An 8,212-nucleotide genomic window follows, 5' to 3' on the forward strand; every position below is an offset into this window, starting at 1 on the left:
TGTTGCAGGTAACTGTTTTATTTCTGATTATCCTGCATATGTATTGATAGATACTGGTGCATCGCATACATTCATATCTGAGCGATTTACATTGATGCATTCTTTGCCTATTGAGTCATTATCTACTGTACTGTCTGTCTCTTCTCCTTTAGGGACAGGTTTGATATCAGTGAAATCTGTTAAACATTGTATGCTACAGTATGATGAGCATGAGATTGAGTTAGACTGTATTGTGCTTGGGTTGTCTGATTTTGACTGTATTATCGGTATCGATATGTTGACCAAGTACAGAGCTACTGTTGATTGTTTCCACAAGATTGTGAGATTTAGACCGGATATGGTTGATGAGTGGAAATTCTACGGTAAGGGTTCTCGATCTAGAATTCCTTTGATATCCGTATTATCTATGACTCGATTGTTGCAGAAAGGAGCGGAAGGATTCATTGTCTATTCAGTTGATTTACTGAAATCGAGTCCATCATTGGCGGATTTGCCAGTGGTGTGTGAGTTCGCTGATGTCTTCCCAGATGAGATTCCTGGTTTGCCTCCGATTCGAGAGATAGACTTCGGTATTGAGTTGATGCCAGATACAGTTCCGATTTCAAGGGCTCCGTACAGAATGACACCGATTGAGTTGAAAGAGTTGAAAGAACAGTTGGAGGATTTATTGCCAAGGGGTATATCACACCGAGTGTGTCTCCTTGGGGTGCTCCAGTACTGTTTGTGAGAAAGAAAGAGGGTTCTATGAGACTCTGTATCGACTACCGGCAACTGAACAAAGCAACGGTAAAGAAGAAATATCCCTTGCCTCGCATTGATGATTTGTTTGATCAGTTGCAGGGTTCTTCAGTATATTCCAAGATCGATCTGAGATCTGGATATCATCAGCTGAGAGTCAGGGATTCTGATATCTCGAAGACAGCATTCAAAACCAGGTATGGACATTATGAGTTTATTGTCATGCGGTTCGGTTTGACTAATGTTCCAGCTGTGTTTATGGGTCTGATGAACCGCATATTCCAGAGGTATCTTGATGATTTTGTTATTATATTCATTGATGACATTTTGATTTATGCGAAGAATATGATTGAGCATGCCGAGCATTTGAGAACTGTATTGAAAATTCTGAGGGCTGAGAAACTGTATGCTAAACTGTCAAAATGCGAATTTTGGTTGAGACAGATGGTATTTCTGGGTCACATCATATCCGGAGATTGTATATCAGTTGATCCCAGTAAGGTTGAGGCAATGATTTCTTGGCCGAGACCGACATCAGTACCCGAGATTCGCAGTTTTTTGGGTTTGGCAGGATATTATCGTCGATTTATTAAAGATTTTTCTAGCATTGCCAAGCTAATTACTCAGTTGACTCAGAAGAATGCTCCATTTGTTTGGTCTGAAGAATGTGAGACCAGCTTCCTTGAATTGAAGAAAAGACTGACCAGTGCACCGATATTGACTATTCCATCAGGTACTGGTGATTTTGTGGTTTATTGTGATGCATCTCACCGAGGATTGGGTTGTATTCTGATGCAGCGAGGGCATGTTATTGCTTATGCCTCGAGACAGCTGAAGCCACATGAGACTCGTTACCCAATTCATGATCTTGAATTGGCTGCCATTGTATTTGCTTTGAAGATATGGCGACACTATCTTTATGGTGAGAAGTTTGAAATCTATTCTGATAATAAAATCTTGAAATATCTCTTTTCACAGTCAGAGTTGAATATGAGATATCGAAGATGGCTTGATTTTTCTTAAAGACTTCGATTGTGAAATCAAGAACTATCCGGGAAAATCCAATGCAGCAGCAGATGCACTAAGTCGAATGGTATGTTCTTTATCCTTATCGACGATTGGTGTTTCGAATTTGATAGAAGATTGCTGTTTGTTTGGATTGGTATTTGAGACAGATTATAAAACGATGAGATTATATGCTGTTCAAGCCGAACCAGAGCTGATTTTGAGTATTAAAGCGACACAGAAAGTTGATCAGAATGTACAGAATTCGATTGCTATGGTCAGAGCTGGACATCAATCGGAATATCAGGTCCATGATAGTGTTTTGTATGAGAATAATCGTATTGTTGTGCCGAATGTTTCAGATTTGAAACAGCGGATATTGACAGAGGCGCACAACAGTTGTTTTAGCATTCATCCTGGTGGCAGGAAGATGTACAGTGATTTGAAGACACGATACTGGTGGAAACCAATGAAAGCTGATATTGCTACATTTGTAGCCAAGTGTTTGAATTGCCAACAGGTGAAAGCCGAGAGGAAGAAACCATGAGGTTTACTGCACAGTTTATCTATTCCTGAATGGAAATGGGATCACATTTCCATGGATTTTGTGACGCAGTTACCACGTTCCTCAAGAGGTTATGATGCGATTTGGGTTGTGATTGAAAGATTGACCAAATCCGCATGTTTTATTCCATATAAGATGACGTACCAATATGACCAGATGGCCGATATTTATATCAGAGAGGTAGTCAGATTGCGGAGTGCCGAAGTCGATTTTTTTGGACCGTGATCCTCGGTTTACTTCGTACTTCTGGCAAAGTTTACAGCAGGCTCTAGGTACGAAGTTACATCTGAGTACCGCATATCATCCTCAAACCGACGGACAGTCAGAGCGGACGATTCAGATATTGGAGGATATGCTTAGAGCCAGAGTGCTTGATTTTAGCACTAATTGGCAGGATGCATTGCCACTTTGTGAGGTTTCGTACAACAACATCTATCAGACGAGTATTGAGATGGCTCCTTTCGAAGCGTTGTACGGAAAGAAATGTAGATCCTCTTTGTATTGGGATGATATCTCTGAGGTTCCTGAGATTGGACTTGATATGATCAGAGAAATGACAGAGAAAGTGAAACAGATTCAGAAAAAAATGAAGGCAGCACAGGACAGACAAGCCAAATATGCCAACATTCGACGTAGATCGTTAGTATTTGAGGCAGGAGACAGAGTATTTTTGAAGATTTCACCTTTCAGAGGAGTTGTCAGATTTGGCAAGAAAGGGAAGTTGTCTCCACGATACGTTGGTCCATATGAAATTCTCGAGAAGATAAGAGATCGTGACTATCGACTCGCACTACCGCCTTCATTATCGGGTATACATGACGTTTTTCATGTATCTATGCTGCGGAAATATATCCCTGATGATTCTCACATTACTTAGCCAAACGAGGCAGAACTTGATGAAAGTCTAAGTTATGTCAAAAAACCGATCCAGATTATCGATCGCAAGTAAAAGCAACTTAGAACGAAGACTATTCCTCTTGTAAAAGTTCAATGGACTCGTCATGGCACTGAAGAAGCTACTTGGGAGACTGAATCAGATATGAGACAGGAATTCCCAGCATTATTTAACTGATGTGAGTTTTCTATTCAGCTTCTGTTATACATTTCTTTCTGATATCTGATTTGATTATCTGTGATTTCGGGGACGAAATCGTATCTTAGGGGGGGAGAAATGTAATGCCCGAGATTTTAATTCTGTTAATCTGAAATTATTGATTTTGAATTGATATGATTATAGCCGGGCCATTCCGAGATCAGATTGGACAAAGTATAGGAATTAAAAAGAAGAAGAGAAGAGTTGGGCCGAAAGTTCTGCGCCCGGGCGGAAGTTTTTGTCCGCCCGAGCGCCACATGATAAAAGAAGAGGGCCGAAGGTTCTGCGCCCGGGCGGAAGTTTTTGTCCGCCCGAGCGCGATTGTCTATTATGCGAGGGCCGAACGTTTCACGCTCCGATGGAAATTCTTGTCCGCCCGAGCGCCAACCAGGATTGAAGAAGGATGAGACACGTAGTTTAACATGCAACTATGATATATATATACATATCTTCCTTCATTATTCAGCAGAAAAGAGAACGAAACGAGGAAAGATTTGCAGAAATTCTTACGCGTTTAGATTTCGATCCGCCCGTCTGATTTTTAATCCGACTTTAGTACGGTATTTCTATCAACGAGAGCTTCAACTAGAAGTAAGTTTTACTACGTTTTGATATGTCTTGAAATTATGATATTGTCAGAATCAGATATGATTCATATATGGTGTTCTCGACATGTTAGACATTGTATAATCGAAACCGGATTAAAGAACGGATACCGTATGGAATTGTTATGATTTTCTGAGTTGATTTGATTGAGATTGATATCAGATTGGTGTTGTTAGTGATTATGAGTTGGGATAATTGATATCTGTTGATATTGTTTGACGGGGATATTCAGATTGTTCCGTTATGCCGTTGATTTTGAGTTAGATTCAGATTGATCAGATTCGGTATTAATTTGAGCAGTATATTGATATTGTACTTTTTGATATTGTCCTTGTCAGATTGAGTGTTGACAGACTTTGAATTCCAGACTTGAACGTTGTCAGAACTGCGATTAAAGAAAGATATAAGTCAATGTGGTACCGGGAGAACGACTCGAGTGTGATATACTTGAGTTTCCCTAAATCACATACTTATTGTTATTGTGTGCATTGATTTGAATTGATATGCTTGTTCTATTGATTTATAGAAAGCATGTATTAGACGAGTGATCTTGTGACATAAGTGCCGATAGTGATGGAATCGTCACTGGCACATTGCACATTGTCACAAGACAGTGAGTTGGCGAAAGTGCCGAAGTCTGTGACGGATAGGTCAAGACACCGGATGTTTGGTTATATCGATTGAATAGAATTGTAGTTTCTTCTATTACTGAAATTCGATATAGAAATGCCAACATCTGGAAACCGGGATCCCTAGACTAGGAATGAGTCTAGTCTGAGACGTAGAGTCACGAGTCTGATTGACAGTTTTATATTGATTATGTTTTCAGATTTGATACATATTACTGATATTTGTTACATGCTTTTACATTGTTTATATAATCGCATGTTTCATTGATTTATACTGAGATTTTATTCTCACCGGAGTTATCCGGCTGTTGTCGTGTTTGTATGTGTGCATGGCAACAAGTGGGACAGGATCAGGGTCGAGGAGATGATGAGTGATCGTGATTAGAGTGGAGACTACGGAATTTGACGTTGCTGTAGATATGATTCAACACTTGACATTTAGTTGTTGAACCTTAGTTTGAGTTTGATGCTTGTTGTACAAGAATTGTACCTTTATATTGATATGTATATTAGATTGAATTCCATTACATTCCGCATTTAAAAAAAATAAATTTAGACCCTGTTTATTATAATGAATTGAATTGTCCCAATGATGATTAAGAATATGATTAGCGTCCGGGTCCGCATAGTATATCTTCGTACTTCCAGGATGAATGGAGTATGGTGTGTCATGAGCTTTCTTCATAATGAGATCTCTCAAAGAATCGTCACTTGGAACCCATAAACGATCTAGATGACGAACTATACCATCCATCTCAGAATATAACTTCCGGCCCTTGGCTTCATCCCTTGCTCTCCATTTCTGCAATTGCTCATCAGTAGACTGTCCCTCACGGATTCTATCTCTGAACGTCGACTGCACTGATAACGTGGCAAGGTTAGGGGCCTTGCCCCTAGCATATACTTTAAACTCAAACCTCTGTATCTCGGACCGCAACGGTCTTTTAAGTGATAATTGAGTAATAACTACTGCTTTGGACTCAATGCGTCTGCCACTACATTAGCTTTTCCCGGATGATAGCTAATCCCACAGTCGTAGTCTTTTACTAATTTAAGCCATCTTCGTTGTCGCATATTCAATTCCTTTTGGGTGAAGAGGTATTTCAAACTTTTATGATTGGTGAATATCTTGCACTTCTCCCCATACAAGTAATATCTTCAAATCTTTAATGCAAAAACTACCGCTGCAAGCTCAAGATCATGAGTAAGGTAGTTTATCTCGTGAATTTTCAACTGTCTCAACGCATAGGCTATAACTCAGTCGTTTTGCATCAGAACTGCACTCAAACCAAGTTTAGAAGCGTTGGTATAGAGAACATACTCTCCTTGCCCTCATGACATAGGTAACACTGGCGCTGATATTAAGGCTTGCTTCAACTTGTCAAAATTGTCTTGACACTCGGATCCCTATACAAACTTTGCATTATTCTTTGTCAAGGCGGTCATGGGTACCGCTATAGATGAGAATCCCTGAATAAACTTACGATAATAGCCAGCTAGTCCCAAGAAACTGCGAATCTCGGTAACGCTCTTCGGTACTGGCCACTCTTTCGCTGCCTCAACTTTACTCGGATCAACTTCAATGCCATCCCTAGAAATGATGTGGCCTAAATAAACCACTCTATCAAGCCAAACCTCGCATTTGCTGAATTTTGCATATAAGTTTCTATCTTCCAGTACTTGCAGTGATGTCCTCAAATAACGACTATGCTCCTCTTTGCTCTTAGAATAGATCAAGATATCATCAATGAAGACTATAACAAACTGATCCAGATACGGCATAAATACGCGATTCATGAGATCCATGAAGATCGCTGGCGCATTGGTCAACCCAAATGGCATGACCATAAACTCATATTGCCCATATCTAGTACGAAACGCTGTCTTGTGAACATCCGACTCTTTCATTTTCAACTGATGGTATCACGAACGAAGATCAATCTTTGAGCATATCGATACTCCTTGCGATTGATCAAATAAATCTTCAATTCTTGGTAGATGATACTTATTCTTGATAGTGACTCTATTCAACTCTCGATAATCAATACAGAGTCGCATACTACCATCCTTCTTCTTCACAAATAATACCGGTGCGCACCATGGAGAAAAATTCTTGGATTTGATATTTAATTCTTTCATTTCAGTAGGTACTAGACGATAAGGTGCTTTAGATATTGGTACTGTGCCCGACATCAACTCTATAGAAAACTCCACCTCACGATCGGGTGGAATACCAGAAACGTCTTCGGGAAAGACAGTAGGAAAGAATCTGACGATATAAACATCCTCTAATTTCTGACTGATAGGAGCATGTGCGGTAGTGACACATGCTAGAAAAGCTTGGCACGCACGTCTCATAAGCTTCATCGCACATAGACAAGAGATAATGTGCGGCATTTGCTTGTTCCTTGCCGCCTCAAAGACAAAAGATTTCCCATTAGGCGGTCAAATAGGCACTGATCGCTGACGACCACATCTCTGAATAAACGAAGCTCAAGATTCTTCACAATCTTATACGTGAGCATTTGATCACCGGAAGGAATAGAAACTTGGAAACCCAAACTCATATCTTCAGGAACAATATTCAGTCGCTTGATGAAGGTTTCAGATATGAAAGAATGTGTAGCTCCTGAATCTAGCAGTGCATAGGTAGCTACACCTCGAATTATAATCCTGCCTGCAACGAAAATGTCTTTTAAATCTTTTCGTATTGAAGATTAAGGAATTTCTATCATTATTATCCCAAAGTTATGTGAAGATCGTTGAGTTAAAGCATTTCTTGAAAACTTGCGTTTTATCCCTTAAATTTTTCGAAATTTGCATTTTAATCCCTAGAATTTTGTAATTATTGCAATTTGACCCTTAAATCTTCGAAAATTTACGTTTTGGTCCCTTAAATTTCGAAAATTACATTATTGGTCCTTAAATTTTTGGTAATTTCATTTTCGGTCCCTCAATTTTTGATAGATTCAATTAAGTCCCTTATCCTCTCGATAATTACTCTTTATCCTTACACTTTTTGAAAATTGCATATTGACCCCTCAAGAATATTCAAAACCCATAACAACCCTTAGATATGATTTTTTTTAATTTTTGGCCATAAAATTTTTTATTTGGAATTATTTCATCCTTTACCTAAAATCAAGGCTCAAAGATCAATACCAATTCTATGTTTTCTAAAATCATATCTTAATTTCCAACTAAGGTAAAGCATGCAACTTAATTTTCTCTAGGTTATCCTTATTCCCAGATCAATTCTAATAACCAATTTAACATTTCATACATTAAAAGCAATATAAAAACGTTAAATAACTAGGTTACCCATAATGAGCATAGAGTCTGGCTCCTCCTCTGCTTCTTTTGCATGCATAACATAATCTCTTCCCACTATTGGTGCTCTTTTCTTTGGGCAATCAACAACTTTATGCCCATCTTCCTTGCATATAAAACACTTGTATGTCCCCCACATGCATTTGCAAAGATGTGTGAGATTGCACTCCTTGCATAGGGGCCTCTCAGCAGGCTTAGGTGCTCCAGGATTTGGTTGCTTTGGTGGTCCTTGCTTCTTGACTTGTC

The sequence above is a fragment of the Primulina tabacum genome, chromosome 1 (assembly GCF_025594145.1).
Source record: "Primulina tabacum isolate GXHZ01 chromosome 1, ASM2559414v2, whole genome shotgun sequence".
NCBI classification, from domain to species: domain Eukaryota; kingdom Viridiplantae; phylum Streptophyta; class Magnoliopsida; order Lamiales; family Gesneriaceae; genus Primulina; species Primulina tabacum.